Below are 22,729 nucleotides of genomic sequence, written 5' to 3'. Positions count from 1 at the left end.
ATCATAAGTTATGTGTAGGTAATACCTAGAGCAACCTGAAAAAAAGTTATACATAAAGATAAATACTATAGATAAAACAAAACTTTCAAGAAACCCACAGGAAGACAAGAAAAATAAAACACAAAAAATGAAAACAGAATAAGTAGAAAACAAACACGAAAAATGGCAGACGTGAGCCCCAACATACCAGTAATTACATCAAAAGTAAATGGTCCAAATAAACAAATTAAAAGTAATCTGGGCACAGTAGACCTGAAAATAGGACTGTGATATCTAAAAGAAACTCATTTTAAGTGTATAGTTAGGTTGAAAGTAAAAGAATGCAAACATTTCTATCACATAAACATTAATTAAAAGAAACCATAAAGGATTATATTAATATCAGATAAACTTCAGAGCCAAAAAAATAAATAAATAAATAACTCCACCAGTGCCAGAGGAACATAGTATAATGATAAAAGTGCTAATCCACCAAGAGGACATATTAATGCTAAATGTGTTTGCAACACACAACAGAGCTGAAAAATATGTGCAGCAAAAACAAATGGAAAGGAAAGGGAAAACAATCATAACTAGAAACTTCAACATCCGTCCTTCAATAATTGTTAGAACAATTAGACAGAAAATCAGCAAAGATATGCAAGTCAATAGCACCATCAAACAACAAGATCTTATCAACATTTATAGAACACACCACCCAACAACAACAACAAAAAACACATTATTTTCATGTGTTCATGGAATATGTACCAAGATAGGTCATATCCTGAGCCATTAGACAAACTTCAAAATACTTTTTAAAATTTAAATCATGGTCTCATTGAACGCGGGGCTAGATCTTTGGATTGCTGTGTTGTTCTCCACCCCAGCCAGGCCCACAAAGAAGCAACCATGTCTAAGGGACCTGCAGTTGGCATTGATCTTGGCACCACCTACTCCTGTGTGGGTGTCTTCCAGCACGGGAAAGTGGAAATAATTGCCAATGATCAGGGAAACCGGACCACCCCAAGTTATGTCGCCTTCACGGACACCGAACGATTGATCGGTGATGCTGCGAAGAACCAAGTTGCGATGAACCCCACCAACACAGTTTTTGATGCCAAACGCCTGATTGGACGGAGATTTGATGATGCTGTTGTCCAGTCTGATATGAAGCACTGGCCTTTCATGGTGGTGAATGATGCTGGTAGGCCCAAGGTCCAAGTAGAATACAAGGGAGAGACAAAAAGCTTTTATCCAGAGGAGGTGTCTTCCATGGTTTTGATGAAAATGAAGGAAATCGCAGAGGCTTATCTTGGGAAGACGGTTACCAATGCAGTTGTCACAGTACCTGCGTACTTCAATGATTCTCAGCGTCAGGCCACCAAAGATGCTGGAACTATTGCTGGTCTCAATGTACTTAGAATCATCAATGAGCCAACTGCTGCTGCTCTTGCTTATGGCTTAGACAAAAAAGTTGGAGCTGAAAGGAATGTGCTGATCTTTGACTTAGGAGGTGGCACTTTTGATGTGTCAATCCTTACTATTGAAGATGGTATCTTTGAGGTTAAGTCCACAGCTGGAGACACCCACTTAGGTGGAGAAGACTTTGACAACCGAATGGTCAACCATTTTATTGCAGAGTTCAAGCGCAAACATAAGAAAGATATCAGTGAAAACAAGAGGGCAGTTCGTCGTCTCCGTACTGCTTGTGAACGTGCTAAGCGTACACTTTCTTACAGCACCCAGGCCAGTATTGAGATTGATTCTCTGTATGAAGGAATCAACTTCTATACCTCTATCACTCATGCCCGGTTTGAAGAATTAAATGCTAACCTGTTCCGTGGCACCCTGGACCCTGTAGAGAAAGCCCTTCGGGATGCCAAGTTAGACAAGTCTCAGATCCACGATATTGTCCTGGTGGGTGGTTCTACGCGTATCCCCAAGATTCAGAAACTTCTTCAAGATTTCTTCAGTGGAAAAGAACTGAATAAGAGCATCAATCCTGATGAGGCTGTTGCTTATGGCGCAGCTGTCCAGGCAGCCATCCTTTCTGGAGACAAATCTGAAAATGTTCAAGATTTGCTGCTGTTGAATGTCACTCCATTTTCTCTTGGCATTGAAACTGCTGGAGGAGTCATGACTGTTCTCATCAAGCTAATAATACTACCATTCCTACCAAACAGACACAGACTTTCACTATGTACTCCGACAACCAGCCTGGTGTGCTTATTCAGGTGTATGAAGGTGAGCGTGCCATGACCAAGGACAACAACCTACTTGGAAAGTTCGAACTCACAGGCATACCTCCTCGTGGTGTCCCTCAGATTGAGGTCACTTTTGATATTGATGCTAATGGTATCCTCAATGTCTCTGCCGTGGATAAGAGCACAGGAAAAGAGAACAAGATTACCATCACTAATGGCAAGGGCTGCTTGAGCAAGGAAGATATTGAGCGCATGGTCCAGGAAGCCGAGAAGTACAAAGCTGAAGATGAGAAACAGCGGGACAAGGTGTCTTCCAAGAATTCACTTGAGTCTTATGCATTCAACATGAAAGCAACTGTTGAAGATGAAAAACTTCAGGGCAAGATAAATGATGAAGAAAAACAGAAGATTCTTGACAAGTGCAATGAAATCATCAACTGGCTTGATAAGAACCAGACTGCAGAGAAGGAAGAATTTGAACACCAGCAGAAAGAGTTGGAGAAAGTCTGCAACCCCATCATCACCAAGCTGTACCAGAGTGCAGGAGGCATGCCAGGAGGAATGCCTGGAGGCTTCCCTGGTGGTGGAGCTCCTCCCTCTGGTGGTGCCTCCTCTGGGCCTACCATTGAAGAGGTTGACTAAACCAACCTGAGAATAAATAGGTTGAGCATTGTTCCACACACAATATTCAAAGGACCCAAATTTGTAGCAAATTCCATGGCAGTTGTAACGTTGAGCTGCTATAGCAAAAAAACTGGGCATTCTTGATACTTGAATATGGAATATGTGCACAGGGAAAGGAAATAAACATTGCACTTTATAAGCACTGTATTGTTAAGTGGAAAATGCAATGTCTTAAATAAAACTGCATTTAAAATTGGCACCATAAAAAAAAATTTAAATCATACAGAGTATTTTTTCTGACCATTATGGAACCAAACTAAAAATCAATAGCAGAAAGAAAACAAGAAAATCTCCAAACACTTAAAACTAAACAATACACTTCTACATGGTTCTATCTCAAAATGGAAACCTCAAGGAAATTTAAAAAATGCACTGAATTGTTAAAAAATGAAAATATATCAATTTATGGGATATAGTAAAGCATTACTAAAAGGGAAATTTATAACATTAAATGAATGCAATAAAAAAGAGGGAAAGTCTCCGATGAAAAAGCGTTCACATGGAAAAAGAAGAGCAAAGTAAATTCAAAGCAGGTGGATAAAAAAAAACAAAACAAGAATAAGAGCAATAAATGAATGAAATTAAAAACAGAATAGTACAGAAATCAAGGTAACAACAATTATTGAAAAGATCAATAAAATTGATAAAACTCTAGCAAGACTCATAAAGAAAAAAAGAGAAAAGACAGATTACTAGTATCAAGAATGAAATAGGGGATAGCACTCCAAATTCTGCACACACACTACAAAAGTAGTAAGTTTTATTTTTCTAATAAAAGGGATTTGAGGGGTGCCTGGGTGGCCATCTTTGGCTCAGGGCTCTGGGATCAAGCCCTGTGCTGAGTGAGCTCCCTGCTCAGCAGGGAGCCTGCTTTTCCCTCTCTGCCTGCTGCTTTCCCTACTTGTGCTCTCTTTGTCAAATAAATACATAAAATCTTTAAAAGAAAAAAAGTAAAAGAGGGGTTTGAAAACATGATAAACTACCAAAACTTATTTAGTAAATTAGGGGAAAAAGCTAAACCTTAGAGAAATTAAAATTACAACTCCTAAAGTTAAACTCTTAATGTACAGATTAAGCATGTCTTTGGCATAGCTGAAAAAAGATTTGGAGAGCTATAAGAAGAATTTGAAGAAATTACCCAGAATGCAATACAGATGGAAAAATAAAACAATATGAGAGTGGTATTAAGAACTATAGAAACTAAAATAAGAAGGTATACCTCTAATAGAACTTTTTAAAAAAAGGAAGAATAGAGAGAGTGAGAATATTTAAAGAGCTACTAGTTAGAACAATCCAGGAATGATCAAAGAAACCAATGCTCATAATCAGAATTATCAGTTAATCCCAAATGGAAAAATAAAAAAAAAATAACCTGGAACTTTGTGGTAGAACTGTAGAACCCAAAAGACAAAAAGATGGTTTTTAAAAACCTTTAGAAAGAAAATTTAAAAAGAATCATGATTGGGATGCTTGGGTGGCTCAGTTGGTTGGACATCTGACTCTTGGTTTAGGCTCAGATTATGATCTCAGGGTGATGAGATCTGGGATTGAGCCCCACAAGAGGCCTAGCATAGAGTCTGCTGGAGATTCTTTCCCTTTCCCTCTCCCCCTACCACTGCTTCTCCCTCTGCTTGTGCTCTCTCTATCTCTCAAATAAATAAATAAAATCTAAAAAAAAAAAAAATTCTGATTAGACAGATGACTTCTTGACAAGATCAGTGGAAGTCAGACAGGAGACTATGTCTTCAGAGTCCTGTCACCCTAAAATTGTATAGCTTGTGAAAATTGTCTTCAAACTTCTAAAAAGATTCTTGGGCGCCTGGGTGGCTCAGTGGGTTAAGCCTCTGCCTTCGGCTCAGGTCATGATCCCAGGGTCCTGGGATCAAGGCCCGCATCGGGCTCTCTACTCAACAGGGAGCCTGCTTCCCCTTTTCTCTCTGCTTACTTGTGATCTCTCTCTCTCTCTGTGTGTGTCAAATAAATAAATAAAATCTTAAAAAAAAAACTTCTAAAAAGATTCTTAATATAACTTTTTCAAAAAGATTTTATTCATTTATTTGCGAGAGGGCAAGAGAGAGAACATGAGCAGGGGGAGAGCAGAGGATGGGGGAGAAGTAGAGTCCCCGCTGAGCAGGGAGCCCAGTGTGAGGCTGGGTCCCAAGGACCCTGGTTGCTTAACCGACTGAGCCACCCAGGCACCTCTTAAAATAACTCTTAATAAGAGCAATGTGATTAGAACTCTACTGAAATATAATTTCTCGCCTATTAAATAACCCAAAGTCTAAAAGTTGAACAACAGATTTTTTATGAGGGGCTATGAAGAACCAGGTACATTCCAAGGGGGATTGCCTCACATGACATAAGGCAAAGATAGGTAATCCAGCAACGTCTACTAGAACTATAGCTTCCATTTACTCTTTGACCCAAGTATCTCCCTTCTGGGAATCTATTTTTCATAAGCACTTATACAACTACAATAACACATGCACAAGGTTATTCCTTGTAGTGGTATTTCTAATAGCCAAAGATGGGAAATCCATGTTCATAACATAGAAGACTGTCTCTTACAATATAAATGAAAAATCTACAGGATGAAATACTATGCAGCTATTTTAAAAATAAGAATGAAGAAGCTGTCTATGTGCAGATGTGGAAATACTTCTAGGATTTTTACTATTAAGTGATGTCAGTAGATAAGAAAGTAGGTTAAATAAGAATATATATATAGGGGCGCCTGGGTGGCTCAGTGGGTTAGAGCCTCTGCCTTCGGCTCAGGTCATGATCCCAGGGTCCTGGGATCGAGCCCCGCGTCGGGCTCTCTGCTCCGCAGGGAGCCTGCTTCCTCCCCTCTCTCTCTCTCTGCCTGCCTCTCTGCCTGCTTGTGATTTCTGTCTGTCACATAAATAAATAAAATATTTTAAAAAAATAAGAATATATATATATATCAGTATATGTATTCATAATATAATATATATACATATGCATTTTAAAACCTGGGATAATTAAAGTAAAACTAATAAAAATTGTTACCTATGTAAGGTGAATGGAACAGAATAGAGGGAGACAATGATTAGAATGAAGTTATATAGATCATTTTTATATTTTATTGCTTGCTTCATATTGATTTATAGATGTTCGGGGGTTTTTAAGAGAGGGAGATGTAGTCTCCTTGCTGAGCAGGGCTCAATGTGGGGCTTCATCCCAGGACCTTGGGATCATGACCGAGCTGAAGGCGGATGCTTAACCGACTGAGCCACCCAGGTGCCTGTGTTTGTAGATGTTTTAAGGTAATCTGCACATATTAATCTTTTGGCAATTACACATAGTACAGTTAGTTCTCTGAGTTGTATTTTCACTCCCTTTAGAGTATACTTGATGAGTAGAAGTTCTTAATTCTAATGCAGGAGGGGAAAACTAGCTATCCCTTTGTTATTTTTACATTTTTGTAAAATGAACATTTAAAAACAGATCATTCCCATCTTATACAAACTCTTTCAAAGAATAAAAAGAGAAATAATATGTTTCAACTCATGAGATTCTTACAACGTTGACACCCCAAACCAGACAAAAATAGTCCTTTCTCATATGAAGGTTAATTACAGACCAGTATCACTCAAGACATGGCTGCAAAAATCCAAGTACAAAATTAGCAAACCAAATCTCACAATCTGTAAATAAGAAAATAAATATATTATGACCAAGGGGGATGTATTCCAGGAATGCAAATATTGTAGGAAAATGGAACATGATAAACTATGCTGATATAATTTTCTCATTAAAAAGTAAAAGTAGAAAAAGCACTTGAGCATCTCAGTAGATGCAGAAACATAATACAATTAAAGCATTGCTTTGTGATTAAAAACTTGGAAAACTTGTAATAGAAGAAAATATCACTAACATGATAAAAGAATTTCAATAAAATAAATCAAAACTAAATCCTCTGAGTAAACATGACACTTAGTGATGAAATGTTAAAAAGCATCATCTTTAAAATAAGAAATATAGCAAGATGTATATTGTCAGGTAAAAACAGGAAATAAGAAAGGAGGGGAAATCATATAAAAACTGTCTTACCTTCCCAGATAGGCAAACTAAAATGCACAATCTATCTCCCTACTCCAGTTTAAAACAACATAATAAGATAAAAGAGAAGAATATCATTTAGTTAACAATGTTTTCACATACAGAAAATTTATTTTATCAACTACATTAATTAGTACATAATAAAAGAGTTTAGCAAGGTTGTCAGATATAAGATCAATATAAAAACCTTTTAATTTCTAACCACAAACAGTTACAGATTTAAATATTATTTGCAATTTACTTACAATTAAATATATAGGAGTTATGACTAATTATAATGTATGATATTCTTATGTATATAATTATAAAACTTCATCTAGATACATCCATAAAGATATAAATAAAAGGACAGACTAACCATGTTCTTGAATAAGAAGTCTCTTTATAGTAAAGATTTCAGATATCCCCAAGTTTGATTATGTTCATAGTTTTTAATCTTTATGGAAGAAATTTTTTTTTAACGAGTAAAGAGGTTTATATTAAGTGTCTTTCTAGCATCATCTATATCCTAAAATATTTTGCACTTCACCCAAGTATAACAATGAGAAGGGGAAAATAGAAGAATATATAATAAGTTCTATATTTGTTTGAAGGCAATATTAAAGTCTGATTGTAATCATTTAAAAATGGGAAATAGTTGTCAGGAGATTATAGTCATCAGGAAATTAATATTGAAAACTATAATAAACTACCTTTATAGGATTTTATACTTCTCAAATTACTGCCAAGTCCACCCTTTTAATTCCTCAGGGTCCTTTAAAAGATCTATTTTTTTAATAAATGTTTACCAAAGTCTGACTACATTGTTTGAGGAGATGGAGATAGAGAAATGAGTAAGAGATTAATTCCTTGAATTAAAAGAGCTTAAATTCTAGTGGGGGAAGCAAATTAATTCATTAACAAGATAGTATTAAATAATTAAATGACTATAACTCATAAAGAAAATAAAGCAAGGTAATATAATGGAGAATAACTAAGGGAAAGAGATATCTTTTAAACGGAGTAATCAAAAGAAATGCCTCTAGGAGGTGCCGTTTGAGCTGAAATCTGTTAAAAGTACACTATCTTGTGGAGAGCTGCTGCAGAGGGAACAGCGGGGGCAAACGCCCTCAGGTGGGCGGAGTGATAGGAGATGAGACCTGTAACGTGGCAAGATGATTATCGCGTAGAGTAGTGGTTCTCAAAGTCTGGTGCATTTGGGTAAAGGTCCACACGACACTTTAAGGGGTCAACAAAGGTAAAACTATTTTCATAAGAATACTAAGATGACATTTGCCTTTTCTTCTTTTTCTCTTATGTTGATATTAGTGTTAATAGCTCAGAAGCAATGGTAGGTAAGACTACTGTACCTCAACACAAATCCCCAAAGGATACTAGTGGTCATTACATTCTTCACTCACCAGGTATCATTTGTGTGACTGAGTTGCAAACTGAACTAGTCACCTTTTTGTGGAAACCATTTGTATTTGAAAGAAAAATTATGATTATTCAGACTTGGGGTTTAGCAGACATTTTCTCAAAAAGTAAATCCAATGAGCTTGTCACCTTAAGAACACACTGATAGTATTTGTTACCAGTGATGAAATTTGAGCACACAAGTGAAAATTAAAATTTCAGAAAACTTGATCAGCTACGATGAGCTTGACATCTTCCTGATACTGACTTTTCTAATGCGATCAAGGATGATATAACAAATGTGATATTTTTTTTTTAAAGATTTTATTTATTTATTTATTTATTTGACACAGAGAAAGAGAGAGATCACAAGTAGGCAGAGAGGCAGCCAGAGAGAGAAGGGGAAGCAGGCTCCCTGCTGAGCAGAGAGCCCGATGCGGGGCGCCATCCCAGCACTCTGAGATCATAACCTGAGCTGAAGGCAGAGGCCTAACCCACAGAACCACCCAGGTGACCCCAAATGTGATATTTTGATATTGAAATGTGATAATGAAATGTGTTAACATTAGAAAGATCTGCATAAGTATAAACAATATTTTCCAAATTAACTGTTATATGATATATATGATAGCCCAGTAGATTTTAATATATAAGAATATGAAAGTACCTTGATATGGTTCAAGATTTCAAACTGCAACGAACATTTAAGAAACTGTTACTTGTCAGGAATGCCTATGTGGGTCGGGCGAGTGTCCAGCTCTACCTCTGAAACTAGTAATACACTATACGTTAATTAATTGAATTTAAATAAATAAATAAATAGATTTGAATGCTTAACTGACTGAGCCACCCAGGCACTCCAAGAAATAAATTTCTGTTGCTTATAAAAAAGAAAAAATGAATCCAGCTGTCTTCTATTAAAAGATTTGCAAAAATATAAAACAATGCTTCAATTCCCATCAAATTTTTTTGGTTTTAGAAAATATAGTTTTTTCCATAAAAATATATTGATGCTAAAATGTAATGGGTTGAGCGCCTGGGTGACTCAGTTGGTTAGGCCACTGCCTTCAGCTCCCATCGTGATCCCGGAGTTCCGGGATCGAGTCCCGCATTGGGCTCCGAGCATCACAGGGAGCCTGCTTCTCCCTCTGACCTTCTCCCCTCTCATGCTCTCTCTCACTCACTCTCTCTTTCAAATAAATAAAATCTTAAAAAAAAAGTAATGGGTTTTAAGTTATTATTTATAATTAAATAACAAACTTGTTTGTTTTCTTTTTTTAATTTTATTTTAATTCTAACATAATTAACAAACAGAGTTATATTAGTTTCAGGTATACAACATAGTGATTCAGCAATTCTATACATTTCTAAGTATTCATCAAGAAAAGTGTACTCTTTTTTTTTTTAAAGATTTTATTTATTTCTTTGACAGACAGAGATCACAAGTAGGCAGAGAGGCAGGCAGAGAGAGAGGAAGAAGCAGGCTCCCTGCTGAGCAGAGAGCCCGATGCGGGGCTCGATTTGAGGCTCGATCCCAGGACCCTGGGATCCTGACCTGAGCCGAAGGCAGAGGCTTTAACCCACTGAGCCACCCAGGCGCCCCAAGAAAAGTGTACTCTTAATCCCCTTTTCCTCTTTAATCTATCCTTCTACCTACCTCCCCTTCGGTAACCACCAGTTTGTTATTTATATTTAAGAGTCTGGGGGTGCCTGGGTGGTTCAGTTGGTTAAGTATCTGCCTTTGGCTCAGGTCATGATCTCAGGGTCCCGGGATAGGGCCCTGCATCGGGCTCCCTGCCCAGTGGCAAGCCTGCTTCTCCCTCTCCCTCTGCCTGCTACTCCCCCTGCATGTGTTCTCTCTCTCTCTGTGTCAAATAAATAAAATCTTTTTTTTTAAATAGATTCTTATATTTAGGAGTTTGTTTTTTAGTGTGTCTCTTTATTCTTTGTTTTGTTTCTTAAATTCCACATATGTGGTGGCTCAATCAGATAAGTATCCGACTCTTGGTTTTGGCTCAGGTCATGATCTCAGGGTCATGAGACAGAGCCCCGAGTCGGGCTCCATGCTCAGTGCTGACTGCTTGAGATTCTCTCTCTCCCTTCCCCAAATTCTCTCCAAAATAAATAAATGAATATTTTTTAAAGATTCCATATATGAGTGAAATCATATGGCATTTGTCTTTCTCTGACTTATTTCACTTTGCATTTTACTCTAGGTCTTCTGCAAATGGCAAGATTTCATTCCTTTTTATGACTGAATAATATTCCATTTTTCCTATATAAAATTGTATTTTATAGGTATGCCATATATATATAATATATATTTATGTATCCATTTATCTATTAAAGGATGCTTTGGCTGCTTCCAGAATTTGACTAAATTCTAAATTCTTTCTTTGTTATTTGAGTTGGTGTAATTTCTTGCCCCCACAGTTAGCTCCCAACCGCCAGTCTCCATCAATAGGCTCAGAGGAGAAAGACCTTTGCCTGTGGAGTGTGGCAAAATCCATCCAAATTCTGGCTCTGTCACTTAGCACACGTGTAATCTTGGACCCAAAGAGCTTCCTTCCTCCACAAAATAGAGATAATAAAACTCTCCAAAATATGGTTGGTGTGTCAATTAAATAATGACTATAAACAGGACAGTTGGAGTAGCAAGTGCCTGGTAGTTGCTCAGTGAAAGGAAGGTGTTAATTCTTATGCCATTTAAGCTTCCTCCCTCCTATATTTCATTGACCCTCCCGTGATTTTTCAGGCTCTTTTATTCAAGCCCAGTAATTTCTATGTTAAATATAGATATGCTATTTGTTGTCTGCCTCACATAGAGAAATCTTTTAAGTGAACACGTATCAGGAAAGGAGTCAAAGCTGGTTTGATGAAGTCCAGCTCTGTCCCCTGCTCAGACGTCCCTGTTTTCATCCTTTTCTTCTGTTCATCTTTCCTGAGCTTCTCTCCTAGGTCCTCAACCCTCTCCATCCTTCACCATGCTTTTCACAGGTTCCACTGGGGCATTTCTTGTTCTTCATCTGCATATAGCGTTTTAGGAATCCCTCAGTTTGAACAGGGAGAATTTGAAACTTGTATCTCAACTGCTGTCATCTCTGACTCCCTTTTTTTTTTTTTTTTAATTTATTTATTTGACAGAGAGATCACAAGCAGGCAGAGAGGCAGGCAGAAGAGAAAGGAGGAAGCAAGCTCCCCACTGAGCAGAGAGCCTGATGCTGGGCTCAATCCCAGGACCCTGAGATCATGACCTGAGCCAAAAGCAGAGGCTTAACCCACTGAGCCACCCAGGCGCCCCTCTGACTCCCTTTTTAAAGTTAAACTCAAGTTTCCATCAGCAGCACCACACACATTATATGACAATAAATAACACCAAAAAGACTGACACCAGAAACTCGACTGACTTCCATTTCCTCATAATAAAATCCAAACCTCTTGCCTCATCGTTACTATTCCTGCTAATTTCATGTTTATGTTTCTGTCTACCCTTAAAGCTAAAGCTCTCACTCTAAAATTTTCCCAAGAATTCTCACAGGCTCCCACATTCCCATCATCAGTGTGATTGTATTTTCTTTCCAGACAAATCTACAGCTTTGTACTTTGTTTTGTTGACTTAGCTTCTGCTTCTCTGGGAAACACCCCACACACTCTTGCTTATTTCCCTGGGATGTTGTGGGTAATGGCTGTAAACGGGCTTGGCTTTTTTCTCCTGTCTATTTTACACCCTTATTTATCAGGGTCATTTAATCACTGTCTAGATCTCTGAGAATTTAAAAGCCTATAAAGATGTTTGAGACCAGAGAGAAAAAAATCTTGGCTCTGAAATACGAAAATAAAATAACTGTAAAGTCAAAACTGTTTTTTATATTTTATTCCAATAGCAAAACTATAAAAGTTCTTTCAAGTTTCAAAAGAAAAATCATATGTGTGCAATGTGCTTCCATTTAGTACACTTGATATGTTTTGTCTTTGGGCAACTGATTTTTGCAAGCTTAAACCATGAAGAAGAATCTTTCCCCTCTGATCTTCTTACCACTTTAAATCCAGTCCTATTTCATCAGGCATTTGTTGATGAACAAATCCTTCAAATTTTGCCAAATTTTAAACATTTAACAAATTAATTTTTCCTCCTATATAACATGAAAAGAAATATCTGCCACTCTACATTTCAGAACTTGTTTCTTTCTTTCAAATATATCCTGGTTCACTGTAAATATACTTCAGGCAATAAAGAAGTCTATCTACATAAATGTAGTCGATTTCCAAATATTTGCTTTAGGGATAATTTCTAAACCACATCTAGGCATATCATCATTTCTTGGACACAACTGAAATTTCTTTCCACTATCATATTTTTTTTTCTAATATAGTCAAGCTGGCATATGCTTAAATATTTCAGTTAAGTTCAGTTAAATACGATTTTAATTGAAGTGAGAGAAGAAATACCTGCTGTTCACAGAAGTGATGCAAAGGGAAGATTAATCAGTTCTGCTGTTTAGAGAAGGGCATTTGGAATAACAATAACCAGCGGCTGTTGAGGACCTAGTGTGTGATAAGCACTTTATAATACCATTTTCTAATTTATTTAACCTAAACTTCTCCATTCTGGAATCTGCAAAGTTCACAGCAAGAGTAGTAAGTTGATTTTTACTTATTGTTGCTCCCATGTTTCTGAAAATTGCTGGGCATGCCTTGCATATTGTCCAATAAGCCTACTTATGCTGTGTATTGCTACAGGCACACAACTCATGAGGGTCCCTGGTGGGTCCCTGCCTCTGGCAGGTGCAATTTGCTAATACACAGAAGTCCCCATCCGGGTGCTGCCACAACTCCAGCAGGCCCTGACACAACCATCCAGGATCCCCAGAGTGCCAGAGAGGTGTGTCCATCTTTGACCAAGTGTGGAATAGCATCCTTCTCCATTATGTGTTGGAGTCTATTACAGGGCCACTAGGAAACGATACCTCTGGCTGAATATTCTGCTCACTGTCACATTGCTCTTTCACTTTTTCATTCCAGGCCTTTTTCTCCCCTGAACTAAAACATGTATTTATGGGCTGGTGCAGAATCAGATTTGAGTAATATGGCCACTAAGCTCTACGGTTCAGTGATGGGCAGTGTCCCTAAGAATGAATTACCCCCAGCGTGGCTCTTCAATACCAGGTAAGTGGATATTGTTTGGGCAGATCCCATCAATCATCTGGCACAGTGATCCATGTCCAGATTCCAACAAGGGTCCCTGAGGGGAGGGGGAGGCTTATTGGCTAGAAGAGAAATTTCATTTATTTTAGAAATGAGAAAAGCAAAGATCAGCAAATTTAGGTTATCTGCCTGAGCTCATAGGCTTAGGAAATAGCCAAAACAAGATTCCAAAATCCAGCCCAAGTTTTGTGGGTTTTGGGGGAGTTTGTTTAAGAATATCAAACTACTTCCTGGAACTCAAAGAAGCTCTTCTTTACCTCAGATATACCATTCTGTTCTTTAAATGCTTTTCCTGCCTTTCCAACCACCTGCTAAGGGAGCATCAATAAATAAAACCATCTCTGTTTATGAGGAGTTTACATTTCAGGGAAATGATCACTGTCTTCTTTCCTTCTTTCCCAAGCTATTATTTTAACCCATATAACAATGAGAAAGTAATCCCTCAGCCACCCCAGGACCTGACTTCTCTATAGGAAAATACGGAGTTCCTTTTTCAGGACTGAAACATCAGCCCAGCTAACCCCTCTTTGGCAGCCCTAGGAAATGGACTGTGCCTTTTTTTGTCTGTTGTGTTTGAGGTAAGAGAAGACAAATGAAGCCGTTTCTGGAAGGTAGACCACGTTGTTACACTGAGAAACACTACTACTCCAACATTTACCTCCCGTTCATAGTATACAAACACAGCCACCTGGAGGAAGGTGCTGACCCAGGAGTCACTAGGAAATTTAATAGATTCCTAACTACTGCTGGCAAGTGTATAACCATCACCTACGCCAACCCTTCCTGGGCACCAAGGAATACTGTACAACATGGGTTCGGGAAGGTGGGAGAGGAAGACATTGCTCAAGGATTAAATAGAGTTTCTCTTAGGATGGGGAAGGGGGAAGACCCCAGGAAAGGACTCTGATAAGGAAAAGGAATGAACTTGTCAGCCTGACCCATCTCAAGCTCTGGTGCTAACTTGGGAGATGCAGCCCTGGTCTGTGATAGTGTTCAGGGAGGAGGAGGGTCACCCTATCTTGTGACCTAGATAAGATTCCTCTGAATCTCATTCCATACTAGTAGAAAGTCTAAAAATCCTCCCCACTGTTGCGTTAAGTCCTGAAGTCTTGAGTTATCGTGGTCATCTCTGACTTCAGACTCCTGCATCGGCAAATCACCCAGACGTCCTGTTTCTGTCCTTACCCTGTCGGTCTGGATGCAGATCCAAGCACCTTTCTGTAATTCCCGCAAAGTAGACAAGCGGTGCATGGCACAGACTTGACTGAAGGTTTGGGTTTTCAGTTTTAGATTCCCACTAGCGTACAGTGATCACAAAGTCAGACATTTGGTCTCGTGTACTATAATGTTGAAAACAACGAGGGAACTCTCAGAGTCAGCTGCATGGATAAAGTGAGGCATCTTGTCTTCAAGGAAAACACAAGCAACTTCTGTTTATGTTATACATCTTTGTTCTTAAAAATCTTTAGCCTCATCCCACTACGCCTTTCTCACTGGCCATTTTTTTAATATCTCACTTCCAGCCGCAAGCCATTCTTCTTGTTCCTCTTCCCATCTCTCCTCCTTACTCCCTTTTTCCTGGATTGGCACTGGGAAATTCAAATTTTCTGCATTTTATTATAGAAAGCAATTAGTGGGGCGCCTGGGTGGCTCAGTGGGTTAAACCTCTGCCTTCGGCTCAGGTCATGGTCTCAGGGTCCTGGGATAGAGCCCTGCATCGGGCTCTCTGCTCAGCAGGGAGCCTGCTTCCCCCTCTCTCTCTGCCTGCCTCTCTGTCTACTTGTGATCTCTGTCTGTCAATAAATAAATAAAATCTTAAAAAAAAGAAAGAAAGCAATTTGTATTCCCCCCTATCTAATTCCCAAGGTTTACATATCCAAAACCACTTGAGTACTCAGCAAAACCTCTTAGCCTTTTTGCTACCTAATCCATCTTGGCATTTTGTTATCCTATGTGAACAAGACCAGGAAGTATTTCCTTTGCAGGAAAAAAAAAAAAAAATCAGTGAAGGCAGGAATCATTTAAAAGTATATATTTACACCTTAAATTTTCAATTTTATGTCAAAGCATATTCATGTTCACTTATTCGCCAGTTGGTTAATGTTAGGCCAAGGACTTCTATTGGAGCAGGAGTCCCCCTGATTGGAGCTCTGAATCAGCGTTCTTAAGTAAACCAACCCCCTAGGGTATTTTCTGCAGATTTTAATGTTTGCTGTTTGAAGACAGTTGATGAATTCTGTAAGGGCAGATTATTTTTAGTTTTTTTTTATGTTATTCCCCAGTGTTTTATAGCAATCTTGCCACAGCAGTTTTCTTAGTAAATTGCTTTTAAGATTTCCAACATTTTTCATAGCTATTTTTATCAGATTATATAACATTTAATTGAGGATATAACTTCATAAGTAAACTTGGCAAATTTAGACCCAAATGCAAGGGACCCTTATAAACAAACAACTTCACTACAGGGAGCAGAATCATTTGTGACTTCTGGCTCCCGGCATCCAGTGTGTGTTTCAGTTAATCTCGTGAGTCTATCTGGTCATCGGGTGAGAAACACGTCAGTGGGGTGCCTGGGTGGCTCAGTCAGTTAAGTGTCTGCCTTGGGCTCAGCTCATGATCCTAGATCACCAGCCCCACATCGAGCTCTCTGCTCAGCAGGGAGCCTGCTTCTCACTTTGCCTGCCCCTCTCTCTGCCTGCTTGTGCTTTTGTGGAGGCCGAGAAAAATTAAGGCCATCCCACCTCAGGTTTAGCCTTAGCATAAGTACAGCCATCTCAGACCCCTGTGCCCAAGGGCTGAACTTTCCCCTACTTTGCTTTAGTTCCAGGAAGCCCCACCCCACTTTAGATCCGGAGACCCCCACCCTGCTTTAGTAAGCCCCACCCTACTTTAGTTCCAGAGACCCCTACCCTACTTTAGTAACAGGAAGCCCCACCCTGCTTTGGTTCCAGATACCCCCACCCTGCTTTAGCAACAGGAACCCATAAATACCCCTGCCTTAACTAAGCTTGGGGTCCAAGTCCCTACTTCGCTGCGTGGGATATACTTGGGCCCAAGCGTAAGTTTGTCAACCCTCGTGTGATTGCATTGGTGTTGGCTCCTTGGTGGTCTCTCGGATGCGAAAACTCGGGCATAACACTTTTTCTCTCTCTCTCTCTGTCAAATCAATAACTAAAATTAAAAAAAAAAAAGAAATATGTCACTGTTGCCATTTTTTCTCAATAAATTCAGATCAGAACTTCTAACATTGTACTTACTAAAAAAAAATGGTCATGTTTTAGTTCCCTTATTTGGTAAAATTCCTTTCGAAAAACTCATTTTTGCCTCTCCGCTGAGCTGAGAAGACAAAGGAAGCCTCGGGCTGCTGTGGAGTGCGGAGGTGCTGGGCTCCTGCAGCCCCGAAGGTGAGAAGGTGGGCTTAGCAGGAAGCCTGTAAAAGAGACCCAAAGTGTTGCTAGAAACAGAGAGTGCCATGTGCAAGCAGCTTATTCTGTTATCCCTTCCCCTGTGGAGTTGTTTCCCTTCTTTTCTCCTGTCTTTGAGAGGTTTTGTTTCCTGTTGGAGTGTGTCTTTAACTCTGCCAGCCCTAGTGTTTTATTGTTTGCTTTTGACCCTTGAAACGCTCCCAGCAAACCTGCCTCCCTTTAATTATGATCTACATGCTAGTGGTTTTAGGATCCGGGAAGGGCTGTTATCTTGGGTCTTCCCATTTGGAAATCTTTTCCTGGTTACATGTCGTAATCAGAGGATTCCCAGAACCACATGTACCTGTTTTCATATCTGAATTAAAAGCACTGGGCAGTTATCTACCTCATTTTCTCCACCCTAGAATCCTAGACATGGCTTGCATTCATTTCTAGACCAAATGAACAAAAGCAGAAAGTCTGCTCTTTCTCCTACCATGGGAGGTGGCAAGAGCAACAAGTTAGAAAGCCACTGCTGGGTTCCAGCTTGGCCGCCAGATGCACAACATATAAAACCATTGCCTGTAGCAGAGGTTAATCCACGCTGGGATGGCCATGTGCCTCTCTGCAGCCTGGTGTTCCAGTCTTCCTCACATCCACTAAGCCTCCAGGGAACACCCATTCCTGACCTGACCTCTACCAGTCACCCACCACTACCTGCCCTACCCATAAAATAATCCCAGCACCTTCCTTCTAAATCAAAGCTAAGTTCGGTGAAGTCAGAGACTTCTGGAGACACCATGAGTAAAGCCGCCCTATTCCACATCAACCATCCCACCAATATGGGCGTTTTGTGTCCCAACTTCTCCAGCATGTTTCATCCCCATACTAATATGCCATGATCAACAAATGCTTCAATATCTTGATCTCCTCATGGGCTCTTCCCTCAGCCTCCTGGCTATGCTGGGATCAGGAGGGGTGCTACCTTAGGGATGGATGGGGTACACACAGGTGCAAAGGCCCTGGTGACATGGTATATCTTAAACTATAATGTAGATACATGAGTGTTCACTTTTTAATTTTTTAATTTGTATATATTCATTGCAGACTATGTCTTAATATGAATTATTGACTTCATAATTTAACAATTTTTTTAAAAAAACCAACCTCTGTTTCTTTGAGACAAACACCAGCCAGCCATGGTGCTCTCTATCCCTTTTGGTCAACCCCTGTTGAGTGCTAAAATACTGGTTGTTCTCCCTCATTTATTGTTACATGAATAGATCCTCCCATAACCCTGCCTTTTTCTGGTTACCCATCTATCTCTCCCCTCTGCTTCTGGTAAGAGAAGCGTAAGTTCTGCTTGTTTTCAATAATTGAGTACATTTCCAGAACCAGCCTTTCCTTTAGGTTCCCATCTACTATAAAATGACGAGAATCACAACTAGTACCATTCAATTTTACTAATCCCTTCTACTAAGGTTTGGTTAATTGAGTACCCAGGATGTATTTCTTAATCTACCTGGGATGAACAGTAGAACCAGCTAGGCTAAATCAGGGTAACCAGAGTGTTACATCAGGCAATCACTGTCCTATCCCAAGAGGTCTGAAGACAGATTTCTCATCATCACTCACAGGATCTCTCTCAAGTCATGTCCTAAGGAAGTCTGTTCTCCCTGTCGGCCCTGCACTGCGGTAGGATTACTTGGTGTGGGGAAAGACCACACACCTGGGGTCAGAATATGGGTGTAGTGTGAGAGAAAAGGAGAAATAGAAGGGAGTTTTTCTTTTATGGAGGTCTTTTCTTTCTTTATCTTGCCTGATTGCTCTGGCTAGGACTGCCAGTGCTATTTTGAAAAGAAGTGGCAAGAATGGGCATCCTTGCCTTGTACCAGATCTTCAAGGGAAAGATTTCAGGTTTTTCCTGTTAATTATTTTAGCTGTGAGATTTTCATAGATGGCCTTTATTGTGTTGATGTAAGTTTCCTTTACACTTTTTTATTAAGAATTTTAACCATGTACTTTTTTTAAGTCAACTCTATACACAGTGTGGGACTACGGAGCAGTGGGGCTTGAATTCACACCCTTGAGATCAAGAGTCACTTGTCCTACTGACTGAACCCCCCAGGAGCCCCAAGAATTGTAATCATGAATCAGTGGACTTTGTCTTATGCTCTTTCTTAATCTAGTAAGATGATCATGGTTTTTTTTTCCCTTTTATTTGGTAATGTGGTAAATCACATTGATTTGAATATATTGAACTATCCCTCCATATGAAAGATAAATTTCACTTGATCATGGTGTATGGTCCTTTCAATGTGCTATTGAATTCAGTTTACTAATATTTTATTGAGGATTTTTCATGTGTGTTCATCAGGAATGCTGGTCTATAATTTTCTGATCTCTTTATCTGGTTTTGGTATTAACATGATGCTAACTTCATAAAATGAGTTTGGAAGTGTTCTTTCTTTTTCTGTATTTGAAAGAGTTTAAGAAGGATTGATAGTCTTCTTTGAATACTTGGTGGAATTTATGCATGAAGACACCTGGTCCTGGACTTCTTTGTTGAGGTATTCAATTACTGATTCAATCTCCTTATTTGTTATTTGTTTCACGCTTTTCATTTTTTCTTCATTCAGTTTTGGTAGGTTGTATGTTTCTAGAAATTTATGCAACTCTTCTAGGTTACCCACTTTATTAGTGTGTATAACGGCTTAAATTGTCCCTTCTGATCCTTTTTACTTCTGAGACATCCATTGTAATGTCCACTTTTTCACTTCTTACTTTATTTATATGCACTTTCTCTTTGTTCCTTAGTTAAGGGTTTGTCAGTTTTATCTTTTCAAAAAACCAATTATTAGTTTTGTTGATTTTTTTCTATTCCCTGTTTGACTTATTTCTCCTCTAATTTTTATTACTTCCTTCTGTCTGCTAAATTTGGGTTTAGTTTGTTCTTCTACTTTCTCGATGTATAAAATTAGATTGTTTATTTGAGATCTTTCTTAATGTAAATGTTTATTGGTATAAATTTCCCCCTTAATACTGCTTCTGCTCCATCCCATAAGTTTTGGTATGGGTTTGGTTTTCCTTTTTATTCGCCTCAAGGTACTCTTTCAGTTCTCTTTTGATTACCACTTTTACCCAAGAGTTGTTTTAGAGTGTGTTGTTTCATTTTCACACATTCATTAATTTTCCATTATTTACTTATTCTCTTTTCTAATTTTATTTTATTTTATTTTTTGCTGTTATTGACAGTTTTATTCCACTGTGGTCAGAAAAAAATTCTTAGAATGGTTTTAATCTTCTTGAAATTGTTAAGACTTGTTTTTTGGATGTAACATTGTTATATCCTAGAAAATGAACCTTGTGCACATAAGAAATATGTATTCTTTGCTATTGGACGGAAAGTTGGTGTATGTCCATATGGTCTGCAGTATTGTTCAAATCAGCTGTTTTTTCATTGATCTGTTTTGTCTTGGTATTCTGTCCATTATTGTAAGAGGAATATTGAAGTCCCTTGCTGCTATTAGATTGTTGTCAATTTGTTAGTTGTTGAGTTTTTCTTTCAGGCATGTTGGTATTTGCTGTATATATGTAAGTGCTCTTGTGTTGAGTGCATAATTATTATACTTTCCTATTGAATTGACCCTTTTATCATTGTATAATGTCCTTCTTTGTATAATTTGTCTGATGTAAGTATATTTTCTTGGTTACCATTTGCATGGAATATCTTTTTCTATTCTTCACTTTCAGCCTATCAGTGTCTTTAAATCTAAAGTGAATCTCTTGTACATTGCATGTTGATGAGTATTGGTGGGGTTTTTTGATCTGTTAAATCAGCCACTTGTGCCTTTTGTTTAGTGAGCTTAACGTATTTACATTTAAAGTAATTCTTTTTTTTTTATTTTTTTTTATTTATTTATTTTTTTTCAGCGTAACAGTATTCTTAAGAGAGGGAGGCAGACCATAAGAGATTCTTAACTATTAAGAACAAACTGAGGGTGGCTGGAGGGGAGATGGGTGGGGGATGGGCTAAATGGGTGATGGGGATTAAGGAGGACACCTGTTGTGAAGAGCACTGGGTGTTATATTTAAGCTAATCACTAATTCTACTCCTTCAACCAATATTTTTTTTTAAGATTTTATTTATTTGACAGAGATCACAAGTAGGCAGAGAAGCTGGCAGAGAGAGGAAGGGAAGCAGGCTCCCTGCTGAGCAGAGAGCCAGACACTGGGCTCGATCCCAGGACCTTGAGATCATGACCTGAGCCGAAGGCAGTGGCTTAACCCACTGAGCCACCCAGGCGCCCCTCCTTCAACCAATATTATACTATATGTTATCTAACTAGAATTTTAAAACCTGAAACAAACAAAATAAAAAGTAATTACTGATATGAGAGCGTTTATTATTGTCATTTCCTTCTATGTTTCCTGTTGTTTTACTCCTCTTTTGTACCTTTCTTCCACTCTTTTTTCTTCTTTGCTATGTGATATTTTTTTTCGTAGTGATTTGCTCTTATTTTTTTCTTTATTTGTATTTATTGACTTTAATTGCACATAAATTTTTATACTTTTACTCTCCTATCCCTACATTTTGTGTTCTTATCATGAGTGCTTTGTTTTATATCATGTACTCATTAAAAACAGGCAGTTCTGTCAGCTGAGGTCAGCGCTGGTGAAGACTGCAAGCATCCTTGATACCAAAACTATAGCAGCAAGTTCTGTTAGCCCTCTCTTGCTCTCCTTCTACCCCACAGGGGAGGTCCTGACCAATGAGATCCCTCTGGATCCTGGGGTCTGCGGTGCAGGCACCAAGGCACTGGGGAGGGTGGTGCAGTGGCTCTGGTCCTAGTGAGGGTGCACCAACAGCTCCTTCTCGAAGGAGACACAGCAGTGTGTACTTCAGGCATCTCTGTCAGATGGACTTAGTGTCAGCAAACACCGTAGAGGTCCTTGATGATGAAAACTGCAGGTTTTCTACCAGTGATAAAGGCTGCTGGGGTCCTCTTGCTCTCCTTTCCCTGCAGTAGGATCATGGCCAAGGGGATCCCTCTTGGTGTGGAGCAGGGCCACACTGGAGGATGGAATGACACATATAAAATGCTTGTGTTTTCCTATGGGGCCATCTTGATTTTTTTGTTCCACTGGGTTGCTACAGCTTCTTCATTGTACTCCAAAGCCTTCCCAGAGCTGTTTTCATCTGTGGGCAGTTGTTAATTTGTTTTCGTGGAGGGATGAAAGCTGGGGCTTCCTAGCCCTCCATCTTGTTGATGTTACTTACTTTAAGTTTAAAACATAAACTTGGCTTAAGTGGTCATCAAGTCAATGGTGTAAATAATGACATTATTTTGTCGATTGTACTACATCTCTGACTATATTTCCAAACCTCCATTTAGATTCAGGTCCTCTTCCCAAAACTCTAGGCTATTCCACATCTGCACAGGTTCCTTAAAATCAGCATGTCCAAAAACAGATGTCATGATCTTTTTCCTTAAACCTGCTCCTCTTCCAGAATCCTAGAGCTTGTTTAACAACTTTCCCACCTACCCAACTGAGCTTATCAGGGGCCACTCTTGACTCCTTCCTCTTTCTAATGCTCCCACATCCAATAACTACCAAGTCTCATCTATTTTACTTCCTAGATATCTCTCCTTTTTTTTTCCTTTTGTAGGAAATCTTTATTCACACTAAAGAAATTGCCTATAGTTTTCATATTTAAAACATTTTATTTTTTGAAACAGTGAAAATACATATTGAGAGCATCTTTAAAAC

The 22,729-nt window shown here is 38.8% G+C and overlaps 1 protein-coding gene and 1 pseudogene across 1 annotated transcript in view; both read left to right on the top strand.

Annotated features, from left to right (window-relative positions):
* LOC123947594 (histone H4) overlaps positions 1 to 22,729 on the top strand; it is a 76,064-nt gene that overhangs the window by 45,618 nt on the left and 7,717 nt on the right. Inside the window, exon 4 of the mRNA XM_046013946.1 lies at positions 13,371 to 13,514. The gene's annotated coding sequence lies outside the window, so the exon portion shown is untranslated. The remainder of the gene's footprint in view (positions 1 to 13,370; positions 13,515 to 22,729) is intronic.
* Positions 881 to 2,894, top strand: LOC123947593 (annotated as a pseudogene).

The sequence above is a fragment of the Meles meles genome, chromosome 7 (assembly GCF_922984935.1).
Source record: "Meles meles chromosome 7, mMelMel3.1 paternal haplotype, whole genome shotgun sequence".
Taxonomy (NCBI): domain Eukaryota; kingdom Metazoa; phylum Chordata; class Mammalia; order Carnivora; family Mustelidae; genus Meles; species Meles meles.
Note: the sequence above shows the minus strand (reverse complement) of the source record. Positions and strands in the feature narration are given on the sequence as shown.